Below are 16,121 nucleotides of genomic sequence, written 5' to 3'. Positions count from 1 at the left end.
AACTTCTACATAGTGTTGTAGCTCGACGATATTGGAAATATCCCGATTTAGGCCGGCTAGAAACCTCGCCATGGTTGCTTCACGATCCTCCTCCACGTCGGCTCTTATCATAGCAAATTCCATGTCTTTGTAATAGTCCTCGATGCTTCGGTTGCCTTGAGTGAGACTTTACAATCGTTGGTACAACTCTCGATGGTAATAGGTGGGAACAAATCGCTTGCGCATAACAGCCTTCATTTCGGCCCACGTAGAGATAGGCCTCTCCCCATTCCTCCTTCGGCTAGTCACCAATTGATCCCACCACACGATCGCATAATCCGAGAATTCAATGGCAGCGAGCTTTACCTTCTTATTTTCTGAATAGTTATGGCACTCAAGACGAGTTCCATCTTCTTTCCCACTCAAGTAAGATTCGGGATCATTCTTTCCTTGAAACGGTGGAATAGTCATCTTGATATTTTTGAGATTGTCATCAGGACGGTCTCGATTTCTTGGGCCTCGATTTCGTTGGAACCGTTGTGGGTTTCCTTGTTCAGACAAGTGGTCACCTTCGGACTCTCCTTCATCAAAGTTGTCAATTGGTTGCTCTCGTTCTCGCCTTGCATCTTCCAGAGTCGCTTCGCGTTGTCCTTGGATTTCAACTCGATATAAGCGATCTTCGATTGGTTCAAGCTTGCGATCAAACAATCGCTCCATTTCCCGCATAATGGCTTGCAAAGTGAGATCCGGCACTCCTCCTCCAACATTTCTTATGGGACGAAACCCACCTACCTCATTTGGATTCCTTTCTGGACTTCGTGACATTTTTTTTTAAATTCTTTAAAGACTCACAACAAGAACTCACCAATCACTCACAAAGAATAATCACTCACTTTGGCTTTTCTACTCTCTAATAGTCTCACCAATCTCTCTTGCCTTTTACCACTCGATTTTTGCCTCTCGAAATACTTCGCAAACTAAGTTTGACAAATCAAAATCGATTGGGGTTAAACTTACAAAATAGATGTGGCTTGGTAGGGAATTATTTTAGGATCGGGTAGGCTAACAAACAAAGAAAGAAAAAAAATAGAAGGAAATAGTGTGGCTATATAAATACAGTTCCTCAGGCAGCAAACAATGCTTTTACTATCCAACTACGAACTTTTTTTTTTACACTTTGCTTAATACCATAGAAAGTTTTGAACACAAATAATATATATATATTTTTTTTTCGAATTTTTTTTCGAATTTTTTTTACAATCTCGTAATACCAATTACAACGATTCTTACTCTAATTCGACAAGCTCTGATACCAACTTGATACGATCTCGCCTCGTTAATGATTTGAGTCGTAGAAATTGCCCGATCGTGAATTAAGAGTAATTTGAAAGCTTTACAAAGTAGGCTAGAAAGAAAAGATGATTAAGGCTAAAATGAGTTTGGTTGATTTAGGAAATGAAACAAAAGTCAGAGAATGCAATGTGGCTAAGGATTCAAAGCTGAACTAACACAATGGAGTGTGTTAACCCGTAACTTAGGAGAATGCTTAGAATGGTAAGGTGTTGATGGAAGGTTTGTGAAATGGATTAAAGACTTCGACCCACTATCAAAATATGATAGGAACCTCAAGATGAATCGAACGCCACACTTTTGGGATTAAAGTGATAAGTTCGAATATAAACAAAGACAAGTTTGACGCCACAAAGATATTGATAAGTCTCACTAGTCCTTGGAGAATAACGAGTTGAAAACAACCTCACAATTTAGCAAAGCTATAAAATTGTTCATTAACCTCAAAATGTGAATTACATGGCCTATTTATAGGATGGACTAAGGTAGCCAAATAGTCTAATCGATTCTTAAGCCTTAAGCTTCTTTAGGAAACTTCCTAGCAATTTCCTAGATGCATTCATAAACAACAAAAAAATCTGAATAATAACCTTCTAGAAGAGATGATTCTGGCCCCTTTAAGGATGATAATTCAAATTCAACTAATGTTTTAAAATAGCTTAATTGTCGCTATGGAGAAGAGAAATGGACAGCTTCAAGAATTATGCTTCTTTGGTCGAATATGAGTAGCCACCAAGTGAATTAGTTGCTGGAATTTATGAAGCACCTTTTGGCCATTGCTCTCCACGAAATTGACCCTTGGAGAAGCTCAAAATATCAGCTTGAAGTCCATTGAGCTACAAAAAAAATCATTGGAAACACAAGGTAGTCAGCACTTTAAATGCCGCCCATGCATGTGCCCAAATACATGCTCCTTCTTTATGAGCTTCCTTTGCCATTAAGCTAGCTGAAAACATCAAATAAATGTGGTTAAGACAAGTTTAATACTCATGAAATCATCAATTTGGACATATTAAAAATCAGACATTAATTTAACTAAGACAAATTAACTAGCAGGCACTAATAAATTTGTCTAAGTCAAGACACATTAAAACTTTGTAATTAAACTAAACACATTTAATTTATGACTTAATATGGACATATTAAAGGCATGTATTAATATAAAACATATTTAATAAGCTGAATTAAGAATGTCCAGATTAAGACACATTTATTTAATTAAATGATTTTGAGCTGATTCTAACTAACACAACTAATTAAATTTATTCAAAATAAATATAATCAGCTCCTTGAACTAATTAAGTGCCGAATTGAGCTGAATCAAGCTGACACGAGCTAAAATCAGCTTGTAGGATGGTGCGAATCAAGCTAGTTTAGCTGGGCATTTTATGGGCAATCAACCCATCACTCCACAATCGAGCAATATAGCTTGCTATAGCATCTTGGAACTTCTTAGCACGTGCTTGAGTAATTGGCCCCAAAGGCAACTCCATGGATTCGGCACCTATCTTCATGGGCGAGCTCATATCATCCTCCCTCTGTTCGAAGCGATTCGTCCTCGAATCGTCACCTACATCAAAAGGAGAAAGATCAACAACGTTAAAACTTGCACTCACTCCATACTCACCCAGAGGTCAATCTTGTAGACGTTGTCATTGATCCGCTCCAATACTTGAAAAGGGCCATCACCCTTGATTGAAGCTTGGATTTCCTTTAATCGGAAACCGTTCTTTGCATGTGGATCCAAACCCGATCCACCGGGTTCGAACACGACTCGCTTATGCCTTTATTTGCCCTCGAACATATTGTTTGGTTCTCCTCTCAATATTATCCTTAACATTTTTGTGCAATTGTTTAACAAATTCGGCCTTCTTTTTACCATCTACATGTACTAATTCATTAGAAGGCATAGGAATCAAATCAAGAGGAGTAATGGGGTTAAAACCGTATACTACCTCAAAAGGAGAAAATTTCGTAGCAGAATGAACGGTTCGATTGTATGCGAACTCCACATGAGGTAAGCAATCTTCCCACATCTTCAAATTCTTTTTCAAAATAGCTCGAAGCAAAGTTGATAACACACGGTTGACTACTTCGGTTTGGCCATCCGTTTGAGGGTGGCATGTCATCGAAAATAGAAGTTTGGTGCCCAATTTCCCCCACAACGTCCTCCAAAATGACTTAGAAACTTTGTGTCGCGATCGGAGACAATGGTTCGAGGGATTCCATGCAACCTAACAACTTCCAGTCGTCGCCTTCTCGCATGCGAATCTGATGATATCCACTATTCAAGTCAATTTTGGAGAAGATGACGGCTCCGCAAAGCTCATCCAACATGTCATCAAGTCTAGAAATAGGATGACGATACTTAATTGTAATTTGATTCACGACTCTACAATCTACGCACATCCTCCAAGACCCATCTTTCTTCTGTACTAACAACACCGAATAAAGACATGGACTCGGACTTTCTCGAATATAACCCTTGTCCATCAATTCGCAACTTGCCTTTGAAGCTCTTTCGTCTCTTCGTGGTTAGTACGATAAGTCGGTCGATTTGGAATGGTAGCACCGAATGAAATCAACTGTGCTCAATGCCACGAAGAGGTGGTAATCCTTCTGTTTCTTTCTAAACACATCCTCAAACTCTTGCAAAAGGGACACAATCGATGCAGCAAATCAAGAGGGAACTCACCAATAAACAATGATCTTTAAATATTAAAATAAACAAGGATTGGTGAGAGGAAAGACATTTACTTGATTTCTCATTTGCTTGCATATACGCTCATCTTTTCTTCTCCTTTGCAACTTCCTTACTCTTTTCAAGCTTGTTTGATTTTCAATTACTTGACTCGGTGTCAAAGGAGCCAAAGTAATCTTCTTACCGCATGCATAAAAGAGTATCGATTTGTAAAACCATCATGCATTGCCCTCTTGTCATATCGCCAAGGCGGCCCAAAAGAAGGTGAGTAGCATCCATCGACACAACATCACAAAGGACCTCGTCCTTGTAGTTTCCAATTGAAAACAGTACAACCACTTGTTTCGTCACTTTAAGTTCTCCACCGTCATTCAACCACTACAACTTGTACGGATTCGGATGCTTTGTCGCCTTAAGACCTAATCATCAACCATCACCGAACTAGCAACATTAGTACAACTACCGCTATCAATAATCACAACACATACCTTATCTTGAACCTTGCATCGTGTGTGAAAGATAGTCTCACGTTGTTGCTCGTCTTGCACTCGCGCACATTCAAACTACGTTTGACAACCATGATCTCCATAACTTGACCAGATTCAAGAACTTCTAGGTCATTCTCTTCATCTTCTTTAGTCGGAGTTCATGTACATCTTCCTCAGAATCTGACTCGATCTCTCCATCTTCTCGCATCAACATAACCCTCCAATTAGGACACTGGCTAGCAACATGTCCTCTACCAAGGCACTTAAAGCACTGAATATCTCTTGATCGTTCTGGTGCCACCATTGGTTGTTTGCCACGTCCATTATCAGCAATGGGAGGCTTTGGTTTGCTGGGTTCGCCTGGCTCTCGAATCCGTAATGGCGGTTGTGGTGCTTGTTTCATGGCATTGTTAAGGGTGTATAAAGGATTCGAAAAAGATTTAAATGGAGTATTACCTCGAGTAGAAGCTTTTCTACGTTGTTGTCGCTCAATTTTGATCGCCATATGCACCATGTCATCCAACTCAACATAATGTTGCATTTCAACAATGTTTGCTATTTCAGAATTTAAACCTGCCACAAACCGAGCCATAGTCGCCTCACGATCCTCAACTATGTTTGCACGCATCATGGACATCTCCATCTCCTTGAAATAGTCCTCAATGCTCCTGTTGCCCTGTTTCAAGGTTTGTAATTTCTGAAATAAATCTCGATGATAGTGAGAAGGAACAAATCGTCTCCGTATGATACGCTTCATATCTTCCCATGTTCTCACTAGACCTTCACCGTACGTCCGTCGACTAATCAAGAATTGGTCCCACCATACCAAAGGCATAGTCAACAAACTCCATAGTCGCTAGTCGAACTTTTTTCTTACGAGTAGTTATAACACTCAAAACGTGTTCAACCTTGCTTTCCCATGTCGATAAGCATCCGGATCTAAACGCCCCGAAAAGAAGGTATGGCAACTTTAATGTTAGAAATATTATCGCCAACTCGTAAGCGCCCTGGTCGTTGATTCACCCTTGGTGAATGTTCAATGTCATTTTCATCATTATGTTCATTATGGATGATTGTGAACCACCCCTTCAATCTTGTCCAAACGAGAGTGTATAGGCTCTAATGCATTTTCTAATAGACGTTGCAAGGTGCGAGTAATAGCTTGCATTTGCAAATCTGTGGTTGATCTCCACCACGACTACGATCTTCCGATCCTGTCATCTAAAGCAACACACAAAAATACAGATAATGAGTTAAGTAAAACAAAAGTAAAAGTCCTCACAAAGACACTCTCAAAACCTCTCGCCACTCCAAAGAACTGCACTCTAAAATAGCACTCGCTTGTGTTTCACTCGGAGAATGCGTGAATGACTCTTTTGTCTCCCCTTCTGCTCTCACAACGCCAATGCCTTTTTCCCTCACAATTTCTCGTGTTTTAGTTCTTTAAAGGTCTAATCCAACATTTCAAAACCTGTTATAATTGTGTTGGCTATAAGGAAAACACACGGTTAGAGAGAGAGAGAAAAAATAAACAAAGGGAAAGGATAAGAAAAGAGTAAAAGGATAAGAAAATAAAATAAACAAAGGAAAAAGGATGGAATTTAAATAATTTAGTTTCTTACTGCAAAGAAGTGCTTTACAACGTTCCTAGCTCCGAACAAATAAGAATAGTTCGTTTCGGTTGATATCCAAGCACTTCGCAATTACAGAGTACAAAACTAAACATTATTCAACATTTCAACATAACAAAACACACTTTTTTTTCTTTCCCAAACTTGATAAATTTCAATTCCTCCTTTATTTTTTTTATTTTTGAATCTGATTTTTCTTTCTCTTTTTGTTGTTGTTTTTTTTTTGAATTTTTGAAACTGATATATATATATTTTGTTTTGAATTTCGAATTTTCTTGTTGGAGAAGAAAAGTACAACAATTCCAACGTATGCTCGGATACCAGATGATACGATGTAGCCTAACGAAACAGACTATCTTCGTATATTACGGATCTAGGAATGTTGTAAGCACGTTCTCGCAATAAGAAAACAAAGAAGGAATTAAAGAAATAATCATGGTAAAATATGGGTAAAATAAAAGAACGAAAATGGAAGGAAAATGAAGTTGTTGGCGTTTAAAACAAAAAGAAATTCAATCGGTGAAGTCGAACGCTTCATGAACGCCAAGGCAAAGAACTTGAGTGTTCAACAATGGCAAAGTAATCGTTGGAATAGAATAACGTTAAACTCGAAAGAACTTGCACAATCTATCGAGCAAACCCGAATCGAACTGCTCAACGTCAAAAGGACTTGGACCCTCTAGATAACGATCTAGGAACCCAAGTATCAAGAAAATTTGACACAACAAACTAAGTCTGAAATGCCAAGGAAAGTTCAATGAAGAACCAAATTGAGAGAAATTCTCAAACGTAATTGTTTTCATAAATCATCTTACACAATACATCATTTTAATATGTATTTATAAGTACAAAAGAGGGTGTTGAATGGAAATTGTGGCTGTAATCAAAAGGGTTTAAAATAAGGAGTTATAACTCCTTTTGGCGTCATTTTAATAACAACCATACATTTAAATTTCAAACGACAACCTCCCTTGTTCTTATCCTTGTATATTCGCTACACATGCACACACACACTCTTGTGCACAAGCGGTCATGTGCTCCTCACATGTTTGGATGCCTCATGGGCTGCCACAAATGCATAGGACACTTGCCATTACATAGGACACGTTTGCCTACTTCGGACTCGTCACCGGAGTTGAGCTGGTGGAGCCGAGTTTGAGCTAGCTAGAAATGTATTGAGTGAAATGAGCTAGAAACAATCTTTCGTAACTATTTCGAAATGAGATGAGCTGCATGCACATATTTGAGCTTCAACCGAGCTAGAAATGATATCTTAAGCTGCTGTCCATTACGTTTCATAATACATAGTAGAACCTAAATACGTCACATATCAGCATGCAACATGTTATAAAGCCTATGTTCTAAGGCATGAACATGATCGAATAAATCTGGAATCGTAGCACAAGTAAGGAACAAGGCTTCCCTGAATTTCTTTGCCCTAGATCGAGTAATAGGTCCTAATGGTAAGACCTCCGGATCAGTTTGCTTTGTTGGTGTGAGCGTGCGCACATCAACTCCCCTAAAAAATTATTCTAGCTTTTACCCTACTTATAGATTCCAATGATCCATTCATAGCGGTCATCTCGCAACAACCCTCCCGCCGACACAAGCCTCGTTCTTATGTCCACTCCACTATCTGTATTCAACTTGACCCATCCTGGTTGAGGGACCACCCATCGGACAAACTGTTGAGCATGACCTGCTGCAATGGCTTAGACAAGGTGGACTCAAAATATGTTTAGCCTAAACAAGGCTCTGTTTTAGCATTAAGACTTTGCTTGGTAGGGAATAAAATTGGAAAGATGAAAATTTCGTGTTTAAAATAAAAAGAAAGATGAAAAATATAATTGTTCTTTCCATAAGTGAGCTTGATAGAAATGATAAAATATATATATAATTGAAAATTTCATTGTAAAGTTGAAAATGAAAAGAAAAAAATAAAACATTTTAAAATGTATAATTTTGAACTAACATATACATCTCTTTATTTTCTCTCCTCATTATTCTTGTTTTGAAGGATTGATTTTTATGCATTAAGATGAAAAATCGTTCTCTTTACTATTTTCTTTTCTCTTACTCTTCTTACTTGTCAAACACACTCAATATTTATATTTTTTTATTTTTCTTCTCTCTTCTCATCTTTTCATTTTTCCACCCAACAAAATACATCCTAAATTAGAACTAATAGTAGCGAATTAAAAAAAAGCGCGTTCAGCTTTTTCCATGCATAACAAAAAACTATCCCAAATAACACATTCTATCGAGAACACGCAACCATATCCAATCCCTCTCACTCATGTTCGCTTTAACCAAACAAGAAACATAGGATATCATCTTCATCCCTTTCTAGATTTTTCCTTAAAAATGAAAAGGAAAAAAACATGTTTCTTTGGGGACGATAGAGATATCAAATAGATTTTGGAGTTGCTATAGTTTAAAGATAAAAGAATCATGAGATTTGTGATGTGCAATCAAGTCATTAATAAATATTCTTTGGGTAAAGTTTACTAAGAAACCGCACAAAGAAATTTATGTAACATGTCAAAATTAAAGTGTTTACAATAAATTGGATATTTAACTTGAATCTTACAGATTCAAATATTGTGAATTTGGATAATATTCAAATTCATATATTAAAATTACTATTCACTAGAAATTCTTTGAATATGCATTTCTATAAATACGCTTATTCAAAAATTCGGATGTTAAAATTATCATTCACGCAAATTTAGAGTTTGAATCTATCGATTATAAAATAAATGCTCCTAACAAGGTTAGTGAGCCCAAGATCTTTACATACAAAGTTATGCTTTATCTTCCAAAAACTTCATGCTTTTTCTACCTAAAAAAAAGTTGTGCTTTCAGATATTCGTATGTACACTTATAGTTTTTTCAATGTTGGTTAATAAAACTATTCATGAATTACATTAATATTTTTTTCTAATGATTGGTTAATAAAACTATTCATGAATTACATTAATATCTTTCAGATAACATTCTCATGTGATTTTTGCACGTAAAGCAAAATAGAAGCAAATATTAGCTCACTGGTTGTCTAATGTTTAACTAATACTAAGCAATATTACGTGGTCGGATCACAATACAAAAAGATAACTTATATTAGTAGACAAATCTAAACATGTCCTTAGTCTAATCGAAAATGAGAAAACCAATTGAAAGACTAATATGCCTTCTATCAATTCCAATTGGGGAGATGTTTTATCTTGGGCATCAAAACGAATGACTCTCAGAATATATAGACATAGATGTGACTGACTGGATTGATAGTACTAAATTCGTTTATGGATTTATTCACTTGTGAAGTTCATAATGTGACATACCTTAATCTTGAGTAGATGATGGACTATGTATGCATAACTTGTATACTTTGATATAAATAAAAGCCCGAGTTTGAAAAGATAAGAAACCCAAAACTAGTTAGTTGGGTATACTAATTACGCAATGTAGCATCATTCACAATAGTGGAATTCATAACCCAAGACATGGGTAAATGATATACTCTCATTTGTATTAGATGATAGATGAAAAGAAACATGACCACGGGTAATTTGTCTTTGTGATGAATGACTTAATTACTGTATGATAGTAAATGACTTTTCATGAAGGAAGATGTAATGATTACTACGAGATAAAACAGGATCAAATTAAGAGAATGAAACTATAACCTCCCAAATCTGACTTAGACGTTATGGCGAAATTTCAGAAGCCATATTAAAACCGTTGAAAACATTTACTTGTTAAAAACAACTAGTTTCAATTGATTTTACAAAAATTCTAAAATTTAAAAACTGAGAAATTTTTATTTTTGAAAAAAACTTACTAAAACACGAATATTTGAAAAGTTCATTATTATTTCGACATATCGCCTTAAATCATTAAAACCAAGAATTTGTAATATTTTAATTACTTCTTAAAATGATCTTGGTAAAAATCTTTGAGCAAACTTTTGAAAATACTTAGAAAATCATAAATTTATAAGTTTATTTAAAATAAAATAAAAATAAAAATAATTTAAAACAACAATTCAAAATATTTGTAACTCTATCAAACATGCATGCATGTTAGTTTAAAATTAAATAAACTAAAAGAAATAACCCAATAAAAGTCCAATGTCCAAAATAACAAACCAATAGTTCATAAACCATTTATTAAAAATCCAGAGAGAGACCCTCCATATGCCAATCCAAGTCCTATGCTCGTGAATCGCTTGAAGTGTTATGAAACTAAAGGGTGAGCTTTTAAAGCCCAATGTGAGTCTTATAACAAATTAAAAAATAATAAGCACATACTTATCATACAAAATAACCAATATTTATGCACATGATTATGGCAATGCAATTTTTGTAAAAAAATTATGCGATTCTTTATAAAATATCCTACCCATCACCGCTACACTCCAATATATGTGGACGAAGCCACCAAATTTTCAGACAAATTGCCAAGAATGTGGACAAGTCACTAGTAATGTAGACAAGTCACCAAGATTGTGGACAAACTACCAAGAATGTAGATAAATTGCTAGTACTTCATCCTTACACATGTCCCAACCCCATGCATGTGATATGACTACAATGAACACATTTTCAATTTGTTACAAAATATCACTTTAGGCATGTGAATCATGCTCATCGAATCATTTAACATATAGTATCACATAAGCATGTTTTGACATGCAATTCACGTATTATTTTGTTGTATCAAAACATCACATTTTTAAGAGTCATGTAAAATCAATTATGCCATAACATCACATAACATGAGAATGAGAACATCATACTTTTAAAATTAGAGATAAATATAACCACACAACATACTTTTCACAAGCTAGTTGGTTTGGAGTCACTTACTTGGTATGATACTTTAATTATTCGAATAATGTACAATCCAATAATAATATTTATTTAAACATTAAAATTAATGTATATAAATTTTTATTTGGATTAGAACCACACTTGATCCCCTTTTTGCTCATTTATCCCCTCAACATACCTTTTTTTTCATTTTGGATTAGAACCACACTAGGATATTCGGTGGAATGGATAAATGAGCTTAAACACCAGAAACGATTCAACACTAAAAAGTGTCACCCGGATTTCTATTCGGTTCAAGGTGGGATTACGAAATTGTAGAAGGGTTGAACGCCACACCAAAGCAAGGTGATAAGTTCAGAGGAGAACGATAGACGCCACTAGCATGCTAGATAAGTCAGATCGAAACTCGTACGAATTTAGAGAGGAGAAAACTCACTCTTTGAACAAAGTTCATTCAAATGATCAAAAGTCAAAAGTCCTTTACAAAATGTGATAACAGACTATTTATAGCCTAAATTTGATAGCCTAAAGGACAAAATAAACAAGCTTAATGACTAAGTGATGTGGCTATTAATGAGTTAAATTAAACTAGAGAAATGAACTTTAAAGGCATGTCCATATTGGGCTGAATGGAACATCAATGGACACCTTCTTGATTAAGCAAACATAGCTCTTGAATGTAGATGAATGAATGGCAGCCCATCAGCCTTGTCTAGGTTCGGCTATAGCCTTAATGTACTAGCCAATAAGTGTCTCTTGGCCGAACAATCACCTTGGAAGCCAAAGATTCATTGCATAAATTAATGTAGCTAGACATCCATGCATTTTCCCATTTGTTGAATCTTGCTGTCCATGCATCTTCAATTGGCTCTTAAGTTGCTGTTCACGCATGGTGCCTGCACCCAAACAAATACAGCTTGGAAAACACAAATAGCAGCACAACCATTTATTTGCTGTCCATGCGTGTACACTCATCAACTCTCCCTTATTTAATTGCTGTCCAAACACAAGGCTGCACAATTAATTCTAGAGATTTTAATGAGATCAAGACACAATAAATTTCGGCAGCAACCACTTCTTTTAATGCCGTCTATGTTCCTGCAGACAACAATTAAATTCGGTCATTGAATATTAAATGTCTGGTTATTAAAATCAGCATCTTAAGACAAATTTAATGGCAGCCACTTAGTCAATAAACATACTCATAAATTCGGCAGCATCAGGACACATTAAATTAAAGAAGTAAAACACATTAATTTAACATTTAAACACACACAATTAATTCGGCCAGACACATTAAACAACAGCATTAAATTCGTCCAAAGTATACAATAACCTACACATTAAATTCGTCTGGAAAATTAATTGAAAACATGAATTAAATTTGTCTCAAATTTAGACACACTTAATTAACTATTAGACATCTATTTAATAGGTAATAAACTAAGACACATTAAAATAATAAAAAAATGTCCAGATTTTTAAACAAATTAATTAACTTATTTAATTAACTAATCAGCAACTTATTTATTCCATCATCTAAATGCAAACTTGATTAAATAAATTGCATTCTAGCTCAATAAGCTAGAATCCGCCCGAATTGAGCTGGGATGAGCTTGTGAGAATAACGAGCCTCGCTCGTGAGTCGAGCCAAGAAATGTTTCCAGGGCAGGGTCGTATCACTTGAGGTGGATCAAGACAAGATTAAAGCAATACAAGAATGGCCACGTCCGACCAACATCATCCAAGTTAGAAGCTTTCATGGGCTTGCAAGCTTCTATAGGAGTTTTGTACCAAACTTTAGCACTCTTGCTCCCCATTAACCGGTATTATCAAAAAAAAATTCTTCTTTCATTTGGTCTGATGAACAAGAATTTGCTTTTGATAAAATCAAAGATTGTTTAACTAATGCTCCACTTTTGTGTTTATCGAATTTTAGCAAAATTTTTGAAGTAGAATGTGGTGCTTCTGGCATAGGAATAGGTGCGATTTTAACACAAGATGGGTGTTCGGTGGCTTATTTCAGCGAGAAACTTAACGAGGCTACGCTCAACTACCCCACCTATGACAAAGAAATGTACACGTTGATATGTGCATTAGAGACATGGCAGCATTACTTTTGGCCAAAGGAGTTCATTATACACACGGACTATGAGGCTTTGAAGCATTTGAGAGGGAAAACCAAGCTCAACAAATGTCACACAAAATGGTTCAAGTTCTTAGAATCCGTTCCATATGTCATTAAATATAAGCAAGATGAGAAAAATATCATTGCGGATGCTTTGTCACGAAGGTATGCTCTTTTAAATCGTTTGGATGTTAAATTGCTTGGTTTCGCTTATTTGAAGGATTTATATGCTGATGATTCTGATTTTGGAGAAATTTACAAGTTATGTGTGCAAGGTGCGTATGATAGGTACTATCGGCAAGACGGATTCCTTTTTAGAGAAAACAAATTTTGCATACCCCAAGGATCACTAGAGACAAGTTGGTTCATGAAGCGCACAGCAGGGGTTTAATGGGACATTTCGATATTGCCAAAAATTTGGCTGTTCTTCAAGAACACTTCTATTGGCCGAAGATGAAATGAGATGTCACTAAAGTATGCAATCGCTGTATTGCTTGCAAGAAGGCGAAATCAAGGATCCAGCCATATGGACTCTATACTCCATTGCCAATTTCGGAAGAACCATGGATGGATATTTCTATGGATTTTGTTTTAGGCCTTCGTAGAACAAAGAAGGGCAAAGACTCTGTGTTGTTGATCAGTTTTCAAAAATGGCTCATTTCATTACGTGTAATAAAACTGACGATTCTTTAAATGTTGCTAATCCATTTTTAGGGAGATTGTACAGCTGCATGCAGTTCCAAGAACCATCATTTCAAACCAAGACACCAAGTTTCTCAGCCATTTTTGGAGGACCTTATGGGGAAAGCTTGGCACTAAGCTTTATTTTCAACAACAAGCCATCCCCAAATCGACAACCAAACAGAGGTCATTAATCGAGTTTTGTCAACACTGCTGCGGGCCATTATTCAAAAGAATCTAAAGACTTGGGAGGAGTGTCTACCTCACATTGAATTTGTGTACAATCGATCGATACACTCGGCTACCAAGTATTCACCATTTGAGGTAGTGTATGGATTTAATCCCTTAACTCCATTGGATTTGTTACCTTTACATTCTGATCAGTTGGTTCATGTAGATGGAAAGAAAAAGTCAGATTTTGTGAAACAATTGCATCAGTGAGTTAGGGATAATATTGAACAAAGAACCGAGCAATATGTTCGTAAAGTCAACAAGGGACGTAAACGAGTGATGTTTGAACTTGGTGACTGGGTTTGGATTCACATGCACAAGGAGTGATTCCCAGTTCAAAGATGATCCAAACTTTTGCCAAGGGGAGACGGTCCTTTTCAAATCTTGGAAAGGATTAATGATAACGCCTTTAAGTTAGACTTACCTGGTGAGTATGGGGTTAGTGCTACTTTTAATGTTGTTGATTTATCCCTTTTTGATGCAGGTGACAACTTGGGGACAAATCGCCTCGAAGAGGGAGGGATGATGGGACCCTAGCTCGGGAAGTTACCACCAAACCCGTTGAGCTACCACAAGGACCTATAACTCGGTCACGAGCTAAGAGGTTTCAAGATGCATTAGCAAGCTATGTTGATCAAGCTTGGGGAGAGTAAGTAGCCGAATCCATTGATCATGCTTGGACCAAGTCAATAGGCGTCCCTTGCAATTTATTGGAAGCTGAACTTTAATTTAATTAAACTCATCTTAGTTAATAATTGAGTTGTTGGACTTTGTTTTTTCTATTAAACTCATTTTAGTTAATTAATTACTAGAATAAATGTTTATCTTAGTTTATTTAATTGCTGGAATAACTTATTGTTAAATATGTTTATTTACAGTTTATTAAATTAAGTTAAAGTGTTTACAGTTTATTAATTAAGCTTATTAAGTTTAGTGTGTTTAAATGTGTTTTAATGTGTTTGTTAATAAATGCTTGTAGGTGACTATTTAGTTGGAACCAATTATGTACAAGGGCTGTTACAAAGTGATAAATGCGACTATTCAGTTGGAATTGGTTACATACAAAGGGCTGTTACAACAATAAAAGGAGAGCAATATGCATCATTAAAATTCGGCAGCCTCTCCATCTTCTCAAAGGAGCAGCTCAAGAATAGCAATGGACAAAGGAGTGATTACAAATTCCATAATCGATTGCCTCTTTAAGAACACTCCATGGTCTGTTTGTGTGCCCAAAAATATCATGAATGTTGTTGGTGTCTATTCGGCTGTCCAAGGGAGAATTTAAAGCTTATCCTAAACTCTTTGACTACTCAAGAATGAAACCTAGGCATTCAAGCTTATTAAATTAACTGAATTAGAACATTAAATCTTATTGATAGTTTCTGTTACTTAGGCCTAGAATTTCAAGAGTTTGTGCTTAGTGATTAAGTTTTATTTTAGCTCATTTAAGCTGACCAATTGTGACTTTTGAGCTAGGCCTTATCTAGCACTATAAATACTTGTAATCAGCTCATTGTAAGGGACTTTTTGCCAAATTTATGCTTAAACTAAAACTTGTGAGATTTCCAACTCTCCTAGTTCACTTCAAGACTAAATTGACTTATCAAGTTTTTCTTGTGGCATCATTCTTTCTTTTGTTTAAACCAAACTTATCACCTTTTTTTGGTGTGGCGTTCATATACCTTTGGTTCCTATCACTTTTGATAGCAGTTCAAGGTCCTTGTTGTTTGTTATTATTTTTTTTAAAATCGTAAATCACCTAAGAGCCATTTGAGACTCGGGTCAACAATCCAATATTTTTGGTTCATTCTCGGTATTAGTCAAAATATCCATTATTTACTTAACCATTTTGCCTACTACCATTGTTTGAAGCCATTTATCCTATTTTGCTTTGTTTAACCCCGAGATGAACTTATCCTTACTCAATTCATGATCAGGCAATCTAAATGACTCTAATCATTCCGAAACGAGTTCGTATCACCACCATAATGTATCTACTTAATCCTTAATATGTATGGCCAAACGTCTATAATCATGTAGTTTAAGATCAAATAAAAGGGTAAGCACAAATTATCTCTTTTAGCTTTGATTTTGTATAGA

The sequence above is a fragment of the Gossypium raimondii genome, unplaced genomic scaffold, assembly GCF_025698545.1.
Source record: "Gossypium raimondii isolate GPD5lz unplaced genomic scaffold, ASM2569854v1 Contig00221_ERROPOS27313597+, whole genome shotgun sequence".
In the NCBI taxonomy this organism is placed as follows: Eukaryota; Viridiplantae; Streptophyta; class Magnoliopsida; order Malvales; family Malvaceae; genus Gossypium; species Gossypium raimondii.
This window is presented reverse-complemented; position numbering follows the sequence as displayed.